Source organism: Triticum dicoccoides, chromosome 7B, assembly GCF_002162155.2.
Source record: "Triticum dicoccoides isolate Atlit2015 ecotype Zavitan chromosome 7B, WEW_v2.0, whole genome shotgun sequence".
NCBI classification, from domain to species: Eukaryota; Viridiplantae; Streptophyta; class Magnoliopsida; order Poales; family Poaceae; genus Triticum; species Triticum dicoccoides.
This window is the reverse complement of record NC_041393.1, coordinates 741,532,553-741,551,937: the sequence shown is the minus strand read 5'-3', so window position 1 is coordinate 741,551,937 and position 19,385 is coordinate 741,532,553.

The following is a 19,385-nucleotide window of genomic DNA, read 5'->3' as shown; positions in this document are numbered from 1 at the left end:
TTCACGGCAAGTCGAGCTTTGTAGAAAGTAACATTACCATCAGCAGCTGTCTTCTTCTTGAAGATCAATTTATTTTCTATGGCTTGCCGATCATCGGGCAAGTCCATCAAAGTCCACACTTTGTTCTCATACATGGATCCTATCTCAGATTTCATGACCTCAAGCCATTTGTCAGAATCTAGGCTCATCATAGCTTCTTCATAGTTCGTAGGTTTGCCTTAGTCTAGTAACATGACTTCTAGGACAGGATTACCGTACCACTCTGGTACGGATCATGCTTTGGTCAATCTATGAAGTTCAGTAGTAACTTGATCTGAAGTTTCATAATCATCATCATTAGCTTCCTCTCTAGTTGGTGTAGGCATCACAAGAACGGTTTTCTGTGGTGTGCTACTTTCCAATTCGAGAGAAGGTACAATCACCTCATCAAGTTCTACTTTCCTCCCACTCACTTCTTTCGAGAGAAACTCCTTCTCTAGAAAGGACCCATTCTTAACAACAAAGATCTTGCCTTCGTATATGTGGTAGAATGTGTACCCAATAGTTTCTTTAGGGTATCCTATGAAGACGCACTTCTCCGATTTGGGTTTGAGCTTATTAGGCTGAAGCCTTTTGACATAAGCGTCACATCCCCAAACTTTAAGAAACGACAGCTTAGATTTTTTGCCAAACCACAATTCATACAGTGTTGTCTCAGTGGATTTAGATGGTGCCCTATTTAATGTGAATGCGGTTGTCTCTAATGCATAACCCCAAAGTGATAGTGGTAAATCGATAGGAGACATCATAGAACGCATCATATCTAATAAAGTACGGCTACGACGTTTGGACACACCATTACGATGTGGTGTTCCAGGTGGTGTGAGTTATGAAACAATTTCACATTGTTTTAAATGATCGTACAAACTTGATTTCTTGTTACGATGATTCTCCACTTCACTCTGAAATTCTTTGAACTTTTCAAATGTTTTAGACTTGTGTTTCATCAAGTAGATATACCCATACCTACTTAAATCATCTATGAAGGTCAGAAAATAACGATACCACCGCGTGCTTCGACACTCATCGGACCGCATACGTCGTTATGTATTATTTCCAATAAGTCATTAGCTCGCTCCATTGTTCCGGAGAACGGAGTTGTAGTCATCATGCGCATGAGGCATGATTCGCAAGTATCAAATGATTCATAATATAGTGATTCCAAAAGTCCATCCGAATGGAGTTTCTTCATGCGCTTTACACAAATATGACCTAAACGGCAGTGCCACAAGTATGTTGCACTATCATTATCAATTTTGCATCTTTTGGCATCAATATTATAAATATGTGTATCGCTACGATCGAGATTCAACAAGAATAGACCATTCATCAAGGGTGTGTGACCATAAAAGATATTACTCATATAAATAGAACAATCATTATTCTCTAATTTAAATGAATAACCGTCTCGCAATAAACAAGATCTAGATATAATGTTCATGCTCAACGCAGGCACCAAATAACAATTATTGAGGTCTAAAACTAATATCGAAGGTAGATGTAGAGGTAGCGTGCGACGGTGATCATATCAACCTTTGGACCATTCCCGACGCGCATCGTCACCTCGTCCTTAGCCAATCTTCGTTTATTCCATAGCTCCTGTTTCGAGTTACAAATATGAGCAACCGAACCAGAATCAAATACCCAGGCGCTACTACGAGCATTAGTAAGGAACACATCAATAACATGTATATCAAATATACCTTTGTTCACTTTGCCATCCTTCTAATCCGCCAAATAATTGGGGCAGTTTCACTTGAACTCCCACTCAAATAAACATCCCTCAATTTATCTAAGTGATACATGATCCAAACCAACTAACCCATGTCTGATCATCACGTGAGATGGGGTAGTCGTCAATGGTGAACATCTCTATGTTGATCATATCTACTATATGACTCACGTTCGACCTTTCAGTCTCCAGTGTTCCGAGACCATGTCTGTACATGCTAGGCTCGTCAAGTTTAACCGAAGTATTCGACATGGGCAAAATCGTCTTACACCCGTTGTATGTGAACGTAGAGTCTATCACACTCGATCATCACGAGGTGCTTCAAAACAACGAAATTTAGCAACAGTGCATACTCGGGGAGAACACTTTTATCTTGAAATTTAGTGAAGGGATCATCTTATAATGCTACCGCCGTTATAAGCAAAATAAGATGCATAAATGATAAACATCACATGCAATCAAAATATGTGACATGCTATGGCCATCATCGTTGATGACCCACAAGTGTAGGGGATCGCAACAGCTTTCGAGGGTAAAGTATTCAACCCAAATTTATTGATTCGACAGAAGGGGAGCCAAAGAATATTCTTGAGTATTAGCAGTTGAGTTGTCAATTCAACCACACCTGGATAACTTAGTATCTGCAGCAAAGTATTTAGTAGCAAAGTAGTATGATAGTAATAGTAACAGTGGTAAAAGGTAAAGATAGTAATAGCAATATTTTTGGTGTTTTGTAGTGATTGTAACAGTATCAACGGAAAAGTAAATAAGCGGAGAACAATATATGAAAAGCTCGTAGGCAATGGATCAGTGATGGATAATTATGCCGGATGCGATTCCTCATGTAATAGTTATAACATAGGGTGACACAGAACTAGCTCCAATTCATCAATGTAATGTAGGCATGTATTCCGTAAATAGTCATACGTGCTTATGGAAAAGAACTTGCATGACATCTTTTGTCCTACCCTCTCATGGCAGTGGGGTCCTAGTGGAAACTAAGGGATATTAAGGCCTCCTTTTAATAGAGAACCGGACCAAAGCATTAACACATAGTGAATACATGGACTCCTCAAACTACGATCATCACCGAGAAGTATCCCGATTATTGTCACTTCGGGGTTGTCGGATCATAACACATAATAGGTGACTATAGACTTGCAAGATAGCATCAAGAACACACATATATTCATGAAAACATAATAGGTTCAGATCTGAAATCATGGCACTCGGGCCCTAGTGACAAGCATTAAGCATAGCAAAGTCATAGCAACATCAATATTAGAACATAGTGGATACTAGGGATCAAACCCAAACAAAACTAACTTGATTACATGGTAAATCTCATCCAACCCATCACCGTCCAGCAAGCCTACGATGGAATTACTCACGCACGGCGGTGAGCATCATGAAATTGGTGATGGAGGATCGTTGATGATGACGACGGCGACGAATCCCCCTCTCCGGAGCCCCGAACGGACTCCAGATCAGCCCCCCCGAGAGAGATTAGGGCTTGGCGGCGGCTCCGTATCGTAAAACGCGATGAAACTTTCTCTCTGAATTTTTTATCCACGAGACAGAATATATGGAGTTGGAGTTGAGGTCGGTGGAGGTCCAGGGGGCCCACGAGATAGTGGGGCGCGCCCTACAGGGGGGGGGGCACGCCCCCCTGTCTCGTGGACAGGCCCTGGGCCCCCTGATGTATTTCTTTCGCCCAGAAATTCTTATTAAATCCAAAAAGTGCCTCCGGGGATTTGCAGGTCATTCCGAGAACTTTTCTTTTCTACACATAAAACAACATCATGGCAGTTCTGCTGAAAACAGCGTCAGTCCGGTTAGTTTCATTCAAATCATGCAAGTTAGAGTCCAAAACAAGGGCAAAAGTGTTTGGAAAAGTAGATACGTTGGAGACGTATCAACTCCCCCAAGCTTAACCATTTGCTTGTCCTCAAGCAATTCAGTTGATAAACTGAAAGTGATAAAGAAAAACTTTTACAAACTCGGTTTGCTCTTGTTGTTGTAAACATGCAAAGCCATCATTCAGGTTTCAACAATATTATAAACTAACCATACTCATAATAACACTTAGGTCTCACAATTACTCATATCAATAACATAATCAGCTAGCGAGCCATAATAATAAAACTCGGATTACAACATGTTCTCAGAACAATCATAACATGATATAACAAAATGGTATCTCGCTAGCCCTTTCTGAGACTGCAAAACATAAATGCAGAGCACCTTTAAAGATCAAGGACTGACTAAACATTGTAATTCATGCTAAAAGAGATCTAGTCAAGTCATACCTAATATAAACCAATAATAATGAACGCAAATGAAAGTGTGCTCTCCAGCGGGGGCTTTTTAATAAGAAGGTGATGACTCAACATAAAAGTAAATAGATATGCCCTTCGCAGAGGGAAGCAGGGATTTGTAGAGGTGCCAGAGCTCGATTTTAAAATAGAGATTGAATAACATTTTGAGCGTTATACTTTCACGGTCAACGCAACAACTATGAGATGGTTATATCTTCCATACTACATGCATTATAGGCAGTTCCCAAACAGAATAGTAAAAGTTTATACTCCCCCAACCACCAACAAGCATCAATCCATGGCTTGCTCGAAACAACGAGTGCCTCCAACTAACAACAAACCTGGGGGAGTTTTGTTTAATTATTTTGATTTGCTTTGATCTTTTTGGATCATGGGACTGGGCATCCCGGTTACCGGCCCTTTCTCATGAATGAGGAGCAGAGTCCACTCCTCTGAGAATAACCCACCTAGCATGGAAGATATAGGCAGCCCTAGTGGAAACATGAGCGGCTAGAGCATACAAAACATAATTTCATTTGAAGGTTTAGAGTTTGGCACATACATATTTACTAGGAACGGCAGGTAAATACCGCATATAGGAAGGTATAGTGGACTCATATGAACAACTTTGGGGTTAAGGAGTTTGGATGCACAAGCAGTATTCCCGCTTAGTATAGGTGAAGGCTAGTAAAAGACTGGGAAGCGACCAACTGAGAGAGCGACAACAGTCATAAACATGCATTAAAACTAATTCACACCGAGTACAAACATGAGTAGGATATAATCCACCATGAACATAAATATTGTGAAGGCTATGTTGATTTGATTCAACTACATGCGTGAACATGTGCCAAGTCGAGTCACTCAATTCATTCAAAGAAGGATACCACCCCATTATACCACATCATAATCATTCTAATAGCATATGGCACGCAAGGTAAACCATTATAACTCAAAGCTAATCAAGCATGGCACAAGCAACTATAATCTCTAAATGTCATTGCAAATATGTTACTTCATAATAAGCTGACTCAGGAACGATGAACTCATCATATTTACAAAAACAAGAGAGGTCGAGTTCATACCATCTTTTCTCATCTCAATAATTCCATCATATATCGTCATTATTGCCTTTCACTTGCACGACCGAATGATGTGTATAATAATAAGAGTGTACGTGCATTAGACTAAGCTGGAATCTGCAAGCATTCAACTTAAGAGAGAAGACAAGTAATATGGGCTCTAAGTTAAATAAACAATCATGCATATGAGAGCCACTAAACATTTTCAATATGGTCTTCTCGACCCCCAAAGGAAAGAAAAGAAAATAAAACTATTTACACGGGAAAGCTCCCAACAAGTAAAAGAAGAATGAGAAATCTTTTTGGGTTTTCATTTTAATTTCTACTACAAGCATGGAAATTAAACTAACTAATTTTTTTGGTTTTTTCTCAAGGTTTATCAAGCACACAAGAAGAAAACTAGAAAAAGGAATTTAAACTAACATGGATAATACAATGAAAGAGTATGAGCACCGACGACTGGTGTGTGAACATGAATGTAAAGTCGGTGAGAAATACGTACTCCCCCAAGCTTAGGCTTTTGGCCTAAGTTGGTCTAATACCAGGGACCTCCGCTACTCTCCCCGGTGTAATGAGAGGTGTAATCACGATACCACTGGCTGGTCATCTCCGGATCCCATTGGACAAATGATGCACGATAAGGGTCCAGTTCAGGTTCCGGCTTAGGTTCAGGTTCGGGAGTAAAAGCTTGGACTCGATGATCGTTCACCGCTTCCGGTGTGACGAGAAATTTTTCTGCAAGCAAATCAAACAACAGAGGCGCATGCAAAATAATAATCTCAAAGTGCTTCTTATTGAATCTAAGTTTATACAGGAGCATCCTATCTTCGTTGTCAACAATAAACTTGTGTACTACCATGCTCTTGTAATCTAAAATGTGAGGAGGCAATGTTGTCTCCTCTTCCTCATGGTGTCTAATGGGTATCTGAAAATGTCTAGCAAGACGTGCAGCATAGATACCTCCAAATATGGGGCCTTTTGTACAATTCAGGGCTAGCCGTTTAGCAACGACAGCACCCATACTAAAAGTATCACTACTAGGGAAAAGCCTATACACAGAAACTTACCAGCAGCGCTGCTCAAAATACAACGCTACTGCTACCTAGCAGTAGCGCGTGACAGCAAAATGCACTGCTGAAAGGAAAATAACAGTAGTGCGTCCACCGCAAAACGCGCTACTGCTCTAATTGCCATGACCTCGCCCCCCACGCTAGTTATAGCAGTAGCGCCCTATAACGAACCGCGCTACTGCTATTCAGATTAGCTGTAGCGCGTTTCGGCAAACGCGCTACAACTATCCCTACCTTATCCCCACGCGCACGACCGACCCTCTCTCTCACTCACACTCTCACTCTCGCCCGTGTGCCGATAACCGTCGTCATGTGTCGCCGCCGCCACCGCCTTCGTCCGTCCGCCGCCGAGGTACTCCCCTCCTTCCGTCCCTCCTCCCTCCTCCTCGTACATCCTCCCTCCGCCTGCGGCCGCCCCTCCCTCCTTCGCTGCCGCCCTCCTCCCTCCGCTTGCGGCCGCCCCTCCTCCCTCCGCTGCCGGCAGCCCTCCTCCCACCGCCCTCGACCTCACCGCCGCCACCCGAGCCCACCCAGCACTGCCGCGTCCCGATCCCGATCCCGCCCTCGCCACCCCTAGCTACCTCTCCGTCGCCCCCCACCCCCTGCCACTAGTTAGTACTTGATTTAGTAGTAGTAGATGTTAATTTAGGGTTCATAGCTAGTACTATATGTTGCTTAGTTAGTACTAGATTTTTAGTAGTAGTAGGTGTTAATTTAGGGTTCACATTAGTACTAGATTTTTAGTAGTAGATGTTAATTACTAGTAGTGATGGTACTAGTTAACTAGGGCAGTATGATTAATAGTAGTTGTAGTTGAACTACTTTAGTTGTAGTTGAACTACTTTAGTTGTAGTTGAACTAGTTTACTAAGTAAATTAATAAACTAGTTGAACTAGTTGAATTAATAGAACTAATGTATTTTTAGTAAGATAATTAATATAACTAGTTGAACTACTTTATTTTTAGAAAGAACTAGTTTTTTTTCTATTTATAGTAAGTTTATATTTAGTAAGAACTAGTTGAATTAATAAAACTAGTTGAACATGTCATATTTATTGTTATTTTTTTTAGTTTAAGCAATTATTCGGGATGTATTAGTGATAACTTATACGGTTTCAGGTGACCACCGTCGTCCCCGTCACCGACTCCCTCCGACATCCCCGCCGTCGTCCCAGTCACCGACCCCCTCCAACATCCCTGCCGTCGTCCCAGTCAACGACCCCCTCCGACATCGAGGTGAGACCAGCCAAATATCCTTGTATATCTTGTGTTGTTGCTCAAATAGGATGTGTGGTTGCCCAAGTGGCCGTTCATGTTCAGTTTACATCTCCGAGTGGCCTATGTTTTGCCGGAGTGTTGATTAATTTCTGTTCCAGCAAATTTCAGGCGCTCGATGTGTCCTTTTTTAGCAAAGGTCATGCCGGATTTTTTCGTGAATTCTGGCATGACTTGTGCTAGAATATGTACACGTTTAATCTTTGAATTATGAACGTAGGAAATGCCGTACTCGGACGATGACAGTCTCCCAGCGGAGTGCAGCTGGTGCCACGACGATCGAGGTATGTGCGACAGGTTCATTGAGCTGGACGAAGATCGGCGCTTCAGCATTAAGCTCGAGGAGACCTTCGATGTTTAAACGATACGCAACAACGACAAGTGTTTTTTTCATAATTAAGCATGACTTCAACTATTTCAACGTCTAATTTTCATATTTTACAATTTGACTAGCTTATTCCATGCCATGCAAGATGCTTTGTCTTGGAGAGGATGGGTTTTGAAGACCATGAAAATTTTGAAACAAAGAAAATACACCTAAGGACCCATCATGATATGGATTTTGAAGTAAATCTGTGCAATGCTCAGAGCGTAAGCCATTTTGGTTGCCAAAATTGGGAAGCACTTTGCAAAATGTATGGTTTTTATGAGGGTATGATTGTCACCATGGATCTTGGTGATCCTGACATCGAGGAAGACAATATGGACATTTGGGTCCTTGTTGATACGCTTCCGATTGTACCGCTATGTGATTTTCTCAAACATAGTTATTAACTAATTTATATTGTTTATTTCAAAATAGTTGATAGCTTATTTCCATTGACAGCTTATTTTGATTCTTCAAAGACTGTGCGGAAGATGGTAGATAAAACCCACTACACCGATGGCACCGAATTAACGTATAAGGAGAAAAATCATCTGATCGCATTTTGTACTCTTCTTGAGAATTACAATAACTATTATCGAACTCCTCCAAATTATGGTGAATACATGCCACTAGAGCATGTGTTGAACCACGGTAACTTCTCTGGAGATACCCTGGTAAGATTTTTTACTATTGCGACATCCGTGCATCTTTTGCATACTTCTAAAACTAGTACATCATTGCTAACTACGAAGTTATTATTATGTTTTTCAACAGAAACTCCCGATGGATTGTGTGCCTCATCTGATGTCTCTGAATGGTCGCCTCTCAGTTCTGAACATACTGCCAGGTAAATCTAGGGAGCTCACCTGTGCATATCGGATTTCTAAAACCGGTGAACACATGATCATCAAAGAATGGAAGAAATGTATGGACATTCACAAGGAGGTTCTTGGAAGTAACATTCAGCGAAAGGCCAGAATTGGAGACAGGCTAATCTCCATTCTCCATAATGGAGAGTCAGGGGCTATCTTGTTTTTTGCTATTTTACCTTAGAAAATGTAGTAGGTCTTAATCGAATGTAGTAGGTCCTATGAGGTACAATATGTTTATTATGTGGTAATGTGTTAGAGTTGATAATGAGGAGTACTTGTGATTACGACTAGTGACCAATTTGCTATGTGATATCATTGATGAAAACGATGATCTTGAGGAGGTGTTATATGACAATGATGTATTATGATGATAAGTTGTTAATGATATGATGATGATGATGATATTATTATATCATTGGGTGAAAGAACCGCGGATTAGTTTCAAGTGGATGGACATCCACTTGAAACTAGTCCATGGTTCTTTCACCTCGTGATGTAATAACTCATTATGATGTAAAAACAATCTCTAAATTCCTGTTGTATGAAAACTTGTGTAAAGGTGTATGAATACAACATGAAATAAAAAAGAAATAAAATACTAAATAATAGTAGTAACGCGGTAAAGGAGAAGCGCTACTACTAATTACCAGTAGCGCGTTAAAGGAGAAGCGCTACTACTAAGTCAATTTAGCAGTAGCGTGGATCTAGGCGTGCTATTGCTAAGGTTTAGCTGTAGCGCCTTATCAGTAGCGCTCCTTCCCGCGCTACTGATAGGCCTAAAACCCGCGTTGCTGCTAGGCTTTTCCCTAGTAGTGTATTGTTAACACTCAAGTTTCCACTATTTCCACGACCAATCAAGCATCTACTAGCAAATATGGCAAAGTAGCGTAAAATAGGAAAGTGTATGCTAGAGACTTTTGCCTCGAAACCCTTCTTTGGCTCCTCTACAACGATAGTATTAACAAAGTCAGCCACATCTTAACGATGGGGTTCCTCTAATTCTCCCTCATAAGGTATCCTACATACCGCGCAAAAATGACGTAAAGACATTTCTTTGAACTCATCATATAAATGAAAAGATACTGTAGGCGGTGACTTCTTAGGATAAAAATAAAAGTTTTGCACGAAAGTATTGGTGAGTAAGAGATACTCATCGATTCGGTCGTTGATGAAACTGGCAAGGCCTGCAGTCTCGATTAGAGCATAAAAGTCTTCATGAATTCCAGCCTCTTTCAAGAAATCCTCGCATGGCCATTCACACGACCGTACTTCCGCTAAGCGAGGAAGATTATACTTGGCTTTTTCCTTCTCTTTGGCTTGTTTTTCCTGGGAGCTTTGGCTAGAAGAGCCCCTCAAAGTCTCCTTAACATTTTCTGAAAATTTCTGAAATTTTAGTAACTTCAAAATAAAAGTGAATAAAACTTAAAAGAATGGTAGCAACTACTCCTACAAGTGCCTAGAGCCTATATCATGCATTAGAATTACTTGGAACCTCATAAATTTAACATGCAAGCTCAAGAACAGGGTCACCAAGGCAGCAAGGATTTGCAATGAATAAAGCACTAGAACAAAAACTAATTGGGCCAATGGAGGAGTCACATACCAAGCAACAATCTCCCAAAGCAGTTTTGTGAATGGAGCTTTGAGCAAGGAGATCGAAAATCGCAGCAAAACGAGTTAGAACTCGTGCTTGAGCTGGATGGGGATTTTTTGGGTAGAAGATGGAGTGTGTGGGTGCTGGCATAAGTGGAGGGGGGCTACCAGGGGCCCACGAGATAGGGGGCGCGCCCTATAGGGGGGGGGGGCGCCCTCCACTCTCGTGGCCTAGTGCTTGCCCCTCCTGCAGTGATTTCAGTGCCTAAAATCCTCAAATATTCCATAAAAAATCATACTAAATTTGCAGGGCATTTGGAGCACTTCTATTTTCGGACTATTTTTATTGCACGGATAAATCAGAAAACAGACGGATAATACTATTTTTGCTTTATTTAATCTAAATAACAGAAAGTAAAAAGTAAGTACAAAAGGTTGTTCCTTCTAGTTTCATCCATCTCATGGTCATCAAAATGAATCCACTAACAAGGTTGATCAAGTCTTGTTAATAAATCATTCCGAATAACACGGAACCGGAGAAATTTTGAAGTGACTCTAAGTTACCTCAACGGGGATATGAAAATCCCCAACAATAAGAGTATCATACTTTTTCTTGACAGTAGCGAGAGGAAATTCAAAACCTCCAATAATAATTTATTGAATCTTTTCAATAGTATTTATGCTATGAACTTGGATTTGCTTCCTCGGAAAATGTATCGTATGCTCATTTCCGTTAACATGAAAGGTGGCATTGCCTTTGTTGCAATCAATAACAGCTACTGCAGTATTTAAAAAGGGTCTACCAAGAATAATAGACATACTATCGTCCTCGGGAATATTAAGAATAACGAAGTCTGTTAAGATAGTAACATCCGCAACAACAACAGGCACATCCTCACAAATGCCGACAGGTATAGAAGTTAATTCGTCAGTCATTTGCAAAGATATCTCAGTAGGTGTCAACTTACTTAATTCAAGTCTACGGTACAAGGAAATAGGCATAACACTAACACCGGCTCCTAAATCACATAAAGCAGTTTTAACATAATTTCTTTTAATAGAGCAAGGTATAGTGGGTACTCCGGGATCACCAAGTTTCTTAGGTATTCCACCCTTAAAGGTATAGTTGGCAAGCATGGTGGGAATCTCAGTTTCAGGTATTTTCCTCTTATTAGTGATGATATCTTTCATATATTTAGCATAAGGGTTTGTTTTAAGCATATTAATTAAGCACATGCATAAGAAAATAGGTCTAATCATTTCAGCAAAACGCTCAAAGTCCTCATCATCCTTCGACTTGGATGGTTTAGGTGGAAAGGGCATGGCTTTCTGAACCCATGGTTCTCTTTCTTTACCATGCTTCCTCGCAACAAAATCTCTCTTATCATAACGTTGGTTTCTTGATTGTGGGTGTTGGGGAACGTAGTAATTTCAAAAAATTTCCTACGTACACACAAGATCATGGTGATGACATAGCAACGAGAGGGGAGAGTGTTGTCCACGTACCCTCGTAGACCGTAAGCGGAAGCGTTATGACAACGCGGTTGATGTAGTCGTACGTCTTCACGATCCGACCGATCCAAGCACCGAACGTACGGCACCTCCGAGTTCAGCACACGTTCAGCTCTATGACGATCCTCGGGCTCCGATCCAGCAAAGCTTCGGGGATGAGTTCCGTCAGCACGACGGCGTGGTGACGATGATGATGTTCTACCGGTGCAGGGCTTCGCCTAAACTCCGCGACGATATGACCGAGGTGGAATATGGTGGAGGGGGGCACCGCACACGGCTAAGGAACGATCCGTAGGTCAACTTGTGTGTTCTGGGGTGCCCCCCTGCACCCGTATATAAATGAGCAAGGGGGGAGGCCGGCCGGCCCTTGTGGGCGCGCCAAGGAGGAGGAGTCCTCCTCCTAGTAGGAGTAGGACTCCCCCTTTCCTACTCCTACTAGGAGGGGAAAGGAAGGGGGAGAGGGGGAAGGAAAGAGGGGGGGCGCCGCCCCCCCTCCTAGTCCAATTCGGACCAGAGGGAGAGGGGCACGTGAACCACCCTGGCCGCCCCTCTCTCTTTCCACCAAGGCCCATGTGGCCCATTATCTCTCCCCGGGGGGTTCCGGTAACCCTCCGGCACTCCGGTTTTCTCCGAAAACGTCCGGAACACTTCCGATGTCCGAATATAGTCGTCCAATATATGAATCTTTATGTCTCGACCATTTCGAGACTCCTCGTCATGTCCGTGATCACATCCGGGATTCCGAACAAACTTCGGTACATCAAAACTTATAAACTCATAATAAAACTGTCATCGTAACGTTAAGCGTGCGGACCCTACGGGTTCAAGAACTATGTAGACATGACCTAGAACTATTCTCAGTCAATAACCAATAGCGTAACCTGGATGCCCATATTGGTTCCTACATATTCTACGAAGATCTTTATCGGTCAAACCGCGTAACAACATACGTTGTTCCCTTTGTCATCGGTATGTTACTTGCCCGATATTCGATCGTCGATATCCAATACCTAGTTCAATCTCGTTACCGGCAAGTCTCTTTACTCGTTACGTAATGCATCATTTTGTAACTAACTCATTAGCTACATTGCTTGCAAGGCTTATAGTGATGTGCATTACCGAGAGGGCCCAGAGATACCTCTCCGACAATCGGAGTGACAAAACCTAATCTCGAAATATGCCAACCCAACATGTACCTTCGGAGACACCTGTAGTACTCCTTTATAATCACCCAGTTACTTGTGATGTTTGGTAGTACCCAAAATGTTCCTCCGGTAAACGGGAGTTGCATAATCTCATAGTTACAGGAACATGTATAAGTCATGAAGAAAGCAATAGCAATATACTAAACGATCAAGTGCTAGGCTAACGGAATGGGTCATGTCAATCACATCATTCTCCTAATGATGTGATCTCGTTAATCAAATGACAACACATGTCTATGGTCAGGAAACATAACCATCTTTGATTAATGAGCTAGTCAAGTAGAGGCATACTAGTGACTATATGTTTGTCTATGTATTCACACATGTATCATGTTTCCGGTTAATACAATTCTAGCATGAATAATAAACATTTATCATGATATGAGGAAATAAATAATAACTTTATTATTGCCTCTAGGGCATATTTCCTTCACTCTCCCACTTGCACTAGAGTCAATAATCTAGATTACATAGTAATGATTCTAACACCCATGGAGTCTTGGTGCTGATCATGTTTTGCTCGTGAGAGAGGCTTAGTCAACGGTCTGCAACATTCAGATCCATATGTATCTTGCCAATCTCTATGTCTCCCACTTGACTTGGTCCCGGATGGAATTGAAGCGTCTCTTGATGTGCTTGGTCCTCTTGTGAAATCTGGATTCCTTTGCCAAGGCAATTGCACCAGTATTGTCACAGAAGATCTTCATTGGTCCCGATGCACTAGGTATGACACCTAGATCGGTAATGAACTCCTTCATCCAGACTCCTTCATTTGCTGCTTCTGAAGCAGCTATGTACTCCGCTTCACATGTAGATCCCGCCACGACGCTTTGTTTAGAACTGCACCAACTTACAGCTCCACCGTTTAATAAAAATACGTATCCGGTTTGCGATTTAGAATCGTCCAGATCAGTGTCAAAGGTTGCATCGACGTAACCATTTACGACTAGCTCTTTGTGACCTCCATATACGAGAAACTTATCCTTAGTCCTTTTCAGGTATTTCAGGATGTTCTTGACCGCTGTCCAGTGATCCACTCCCGGATTACTTTGGTACCTTCCTGCCAAGCTTATTGCTAAGCATACATCAGGTCTGGTACACAGCATTGCATACATGATAGAGCCTATGGCTGAAGCATAGGGAACATCTTTCATTTTCTCTCTATCTTCTGCAGTGGTCGGGCATTGAGTCTGACTCAACTTCACACCTTGTAACACGGGCAAGAACCCTTTCTTTGCCTGATCCATTTTGAACTTTTTCAAAATTTTATCAAGGTATGTGCTTTGTGAAAGTCCTATTAAGCGTCTTGATCTATCTCTATAAATCTTGATGCCCAATATGTAAGCAGCTTCACCGAGGTCTTCCATTGAAAAACTTTTTATTCAAGTATCCTTTTATGCTATCCAGAAATTCTATATCATTTCCAATTAATAATATGTCATCTACATATAATATTAGAAATGCTACAGAGCTCCCACTCACTTTCTTGTAAATACAGGCTTCTCCAAAAGTCTGTATAAAACCATATGCTTTGATCACACTATCAAAAGCGTTCATTCCAACTCCGAGATGCTTGCACCAGTCCATAAATGGATCGCTGGAGTTTGCATACTTTGTTAGCACCTTTTGGATCAACAAAACCTTCTGGCTGCATCATATACAACTCTTCTTCCAGAAATCCATTCAAGAATGCAGTTTTGACATCCATTTGCCAAATTTCATAATCATGAAATGCAGCAATAGCTAACATGACTCGGACAGACTTAAGCATCACTACAGGTGAGAAAGTCTCATCGTAGTCAACCCCTTGAACTTGTCGAAAACCTTTCGAAACAAGTCGAGCTTTATAGACAGTTATATTACCATCAGCGTCAGTCTTCTTCTTAGAGATCCATTTATTGTCAATGGCTTGCCGATCATCGGGCAAGTCAACCAAAGTCCATACTTTGTTTTCATACATGGATCCCATCTCAGATTTCATGGCTTCTAGCCATTTTGCGGAATCTGGGCTCATTATCGCTTCCTCATAGTTCGTAGGTTCATCATGGTCAAGTAACATGACTTCCAGAATAGGATTAACGTACCACTCTGGTGCGGATCTTACTCTGGTAGACCTTCGAAGTTCAGTAGAAACTTGATCTGAAGTTTCATGATCAATATCATTAGCTTCCTCACTAATTGGTGTAGGTGTCACAGAAACCGGTTTCTGTGATGAACTACTTTACAATAAGGGATCAGGTATAGTTACCTCATCAAGTTCTACTTTCCTCCCACTCACTTCTTTCGAGAGAAAATCCTTCTCTAGAAAGGATCCATTCTTAGCAACGAATGTCTTGCCTTCAAATCTGTGATAGAAGGTATACCCAACTGTTTCTTTTGGGTATCCTATGAAGACACATTTCTCCGATTTAGGTTCGAGCTTATCTGGTTGAAGTTTCTTCACATAAGCATCGCAGCCCCAAACTTTAAGAAACGACAACTTTGGTTTCTTGCCAAACCACAGTTCATAAGGCTTCGTCTCAACGGATTTTGATGGTGCCCTATTTAACGTGAATGCGGCCGTCTCTAAAGCATAACCCCAGAACGGTAGCGGTAAATCAGTAAGAGACATCATAGATCGCACCATATCTAGTAAAGTACGATTACGACGTTCGGACACACCATTTCGTTGTGGTGTTCCGGGTGGCGTGAGTTGCGAAACTATTCCACATTGTTTCAAATGTAAACCAAACTCGTAACTCAAATATTCTCCTCCACGATCAGATTGTAGGAATTTTATTTTCTTGTTACGATGATTTTCCACTTCACTTGAAATTCTTTGAACTTTTCAAATGTTTCAGACTTGTGTTTCATTAAGTAGATATACCCATATCTGCTTAAATCATCTGTGAAGGTGAGAAAATAACGATATCCGCCACGAGCTTCAACATTCATCGGACCACATACATCTGTATGTATGATTTCCAACAAATCTGTTGCTCTCTCCATAGTACCGGAGAACGGTGTTTTAGTCATCTTGCCCATGAGGCACAGTTCGCAAGTACCAAGTGATTCATAATCAAGTGATTCCAAAAGTCCATCAGTATGGAGTTTCTTCATGCGCTTTACACCGATATGACCTAAACGGCAGTGCCACAAATAAGTTGCACTATCATTATTAACTCTGCATCTTTTGGCTTCGACATTATGAATATGTGTATCACTACTATCAAGATTCAACAAAAATAGACCACTCTTCAAGGGTGCATGACCATAAAAGATATTACTCATATAAATAGAACAACCATTATTCTCTGATTTAAATGAATAACCATCTCGCATCAAACAAGATCCAGATATAATGTTCATGCTCAACGCTGGCACCAAATAACAATTATTCAGATCTAAAACTAATCCCGAAGGTAGATGTAGAGGTAGCGTGCCGACCGCAATCACATCGACTTTGGAACCTTTTCCCACGCGCATCGTCACCTCATCCTTGGCCAGTGCTCGCTTATTCCGTAGTCCCTGTTTCGAGTTGCAAATGTTAGCAACAGAACCAGTATCAAATACCCAGGTGCTACTGCGAGCTCTAGTAAGGTACACATCAATAACATGTATATCACATATACCTTTGTTCACCTTGCCATCCTTCTTATCCGCCAAATACTTGGGGCAGTTCCGCTTCCAGTGTCCAGCCTGCTTGCAGTAGAAGCACTCAGTTTCAGGCTTAGGTCCAGACTTGGGTTTCTTCTCTTGAGCAGCAACTTGCTTGCTGTTCTTCTTGAAGTTCCCCTTCTTCTTCCCTTTGCCCTTTTTCTTGAAACTAGTGGTCTTGTTAACCATCAACACTTGATGCTCCTTCTTGATTTCTACTTCCGCAACTTTTAGCATTGCGAAGAGCTCGGGAATTCTTGTTCATCCCTTGCATATTATAGTTCATCACGAAGCTCTTGTAGCTTGGTGGCAGTGATTGGAGAATTCTGTCAATGACACTATAATCAGGAAGATTAACTCCCAGTTGAATCAAGTGATTATTATACCCAGACATTTTGAGTATGTGTTCACTGACAGAACTATTCTCCTCCATCTTGCAGCTATAGAACTTATTGGAGACTTCATATCTCTCAATGCGGGCATTTGCTTGAAATATTAACTTCAACTCCTGGAACATCTTATATGCTCCATGACGTTCAAAACGTCGTTGAAGACCCGGTTCTAAGTCGTAAAGCATGGCACACTGAACTATCGAGTAGTCATCAGCTTTGCTCTGCCAGACGTTCTTAACATCATCAGATGCATCGGCAGCAGGCCTGGCACCCAACGGTGCTTCCAGGACGTAATTCGTCTGTGCAGCAATGAGGATAATCCTCAAGTTACAGACCCAGTCCATGTAATTGCTACTGTGACGCCCCCGATTTAATCGTACACTAATCATGCACGCAAATGTGTACGATCAAGATCAGGGACTCACGGGAAGATATCACAACACAACTCTACAAATAAAATAAGTCATACAAGCATCATAATACAAGCCAGGGGCCTCGAGGGCTCGAATACAAGTGCTCGATCATAGACGAGTCAGTGGAAGCAACAATATCTGAGTACAGACATAAGTTAAACAGGGTGCCATAAGATGGCTAGCACAAACTGGGATACAGATCGAAAGAGGAGCAGGCCTCCTGCCTGGGATCCTCTTAGGTCACTCCTGGTCGTCATCAGCGGGCAGCACGTAGTAGTAGGCACCTCCGGTGTAGTAGGGGTCGTCGTCGACGGTGGCGTCTGGCTCCTGGACTCTAGCATCTGGTTGCGACAACCAGGTAGAAGGGAAAGGGGAAAAGAGGGAGAAAAGCAACCGTGAGTACTCATCCAAAGTACTCGCAAGCAAGGAGCTACACTACATATGCATGGGTATATGTGTAAGGAGGCCATATCGGTGGACTGAACTGCAGAATGCCAGAATAAGAGGGGGATAGCTAATCCTGTCGAAGACTACGCTTCTGGTAGCCTCCGTCTTGCAGCATATAGAAGAGAGTAGATTGTAGTCCTCCAAGTAGCATCTCCAAGTAGCATCTCCAAGCAGCATCTCCAGTAGCATCGCATAGCATAATCCTACCCGGCGATCCTCTCCTCGTCGCCCTGCGGAAAAGCGATCACCGGGTTGTCTGTGGAACTTGGAAGGGTGTGTTTTATTAAGTATCCGGTTCTAGTTGTCATAAGGTCAAGGTACAACTCCAAGTCGTCCTGTTACCGAAGATCACGGCTATTCGAATAGATTAACTTCCCTGCAGGGGTGCACCAACTTACCCAACACGCTTGATCCCATTTGGCCGGACACACTTTCCTGGGTCATGCCCGGCCGCAGAAGATCAACACGTCGCAGCCCCACCTAGGCAAAACAGAGAGGCCAGCACGCCGGTCTAAACCTAAGCGCACAGGGGTCTGGGCCCATCGCCCATAGCACACCTGCACGTTGCGAGGGCGGCCGAAAGCAGACCTAGCCTAGTGGCGTTCCAGTCCAATTCGGCGCGCGCCGCTCCGTCGCTGACGTCTGAAGTGCTTCGGCTGATACCACGACGTCGGGATACCCATAACTACTCCCGCGTAGATGGTTAGTGCGTATAGGCTCGTAGCCGACTCAGATCAAATACCAAGATCTCGTTAAGCGTGTTAAGTATCCGCGAACGCCGAACAGGGCCAGGCCCACCTGTCTCCTAGGTGGTCTCAACCTGCCCTGTCGCTCCGCCACAAAGTAACAGTCGGGGGCCGTCGGGAACTCAGGCCCACCACTACCTGGATGGAGCCACCTGCCCCTTCAGCCCCCATCTCCAAACAGTATCACCAGTAATGTAACAGTGTAAAGTATAAAGTATATGCCCGTGATCACCTCCCGAAGTGATCACAGCCCAGTAGTATAGCATGGCAGACGGACAAGAGTGTAGGGTCACTGATGGAACACTAGCATCCTATACTAAGCATTTAGGATTGCGGGTAAGGTATCAATGACTGTAGCAGCAATGACAGGCTATGCATCAGAATAGGATTAACAGAAGGCAGTAACATGCTACACTACTCTAATGCAAGCAGTATAGAGAAGAGTAGGCGATATCTGGTGATCAAAGGGGGGGCTTGCCTGGTTGCTCTGGCAAGAGAGAGGGGTCGTCGGTGACGTAGTCGATCACAGGGACATCAGCATCGGTCTCGAGGTCTATCGGAGAGAAGAGGGGGAAGTACAGTAAATACATAGCAGGCAAGTGCATGACAGGACAACAGACAGAGCTAGACGTGTTCTAACGCAGTGCTAGGCGATACTGGCGAAGGGGGAAACATCCGGGAAAGTC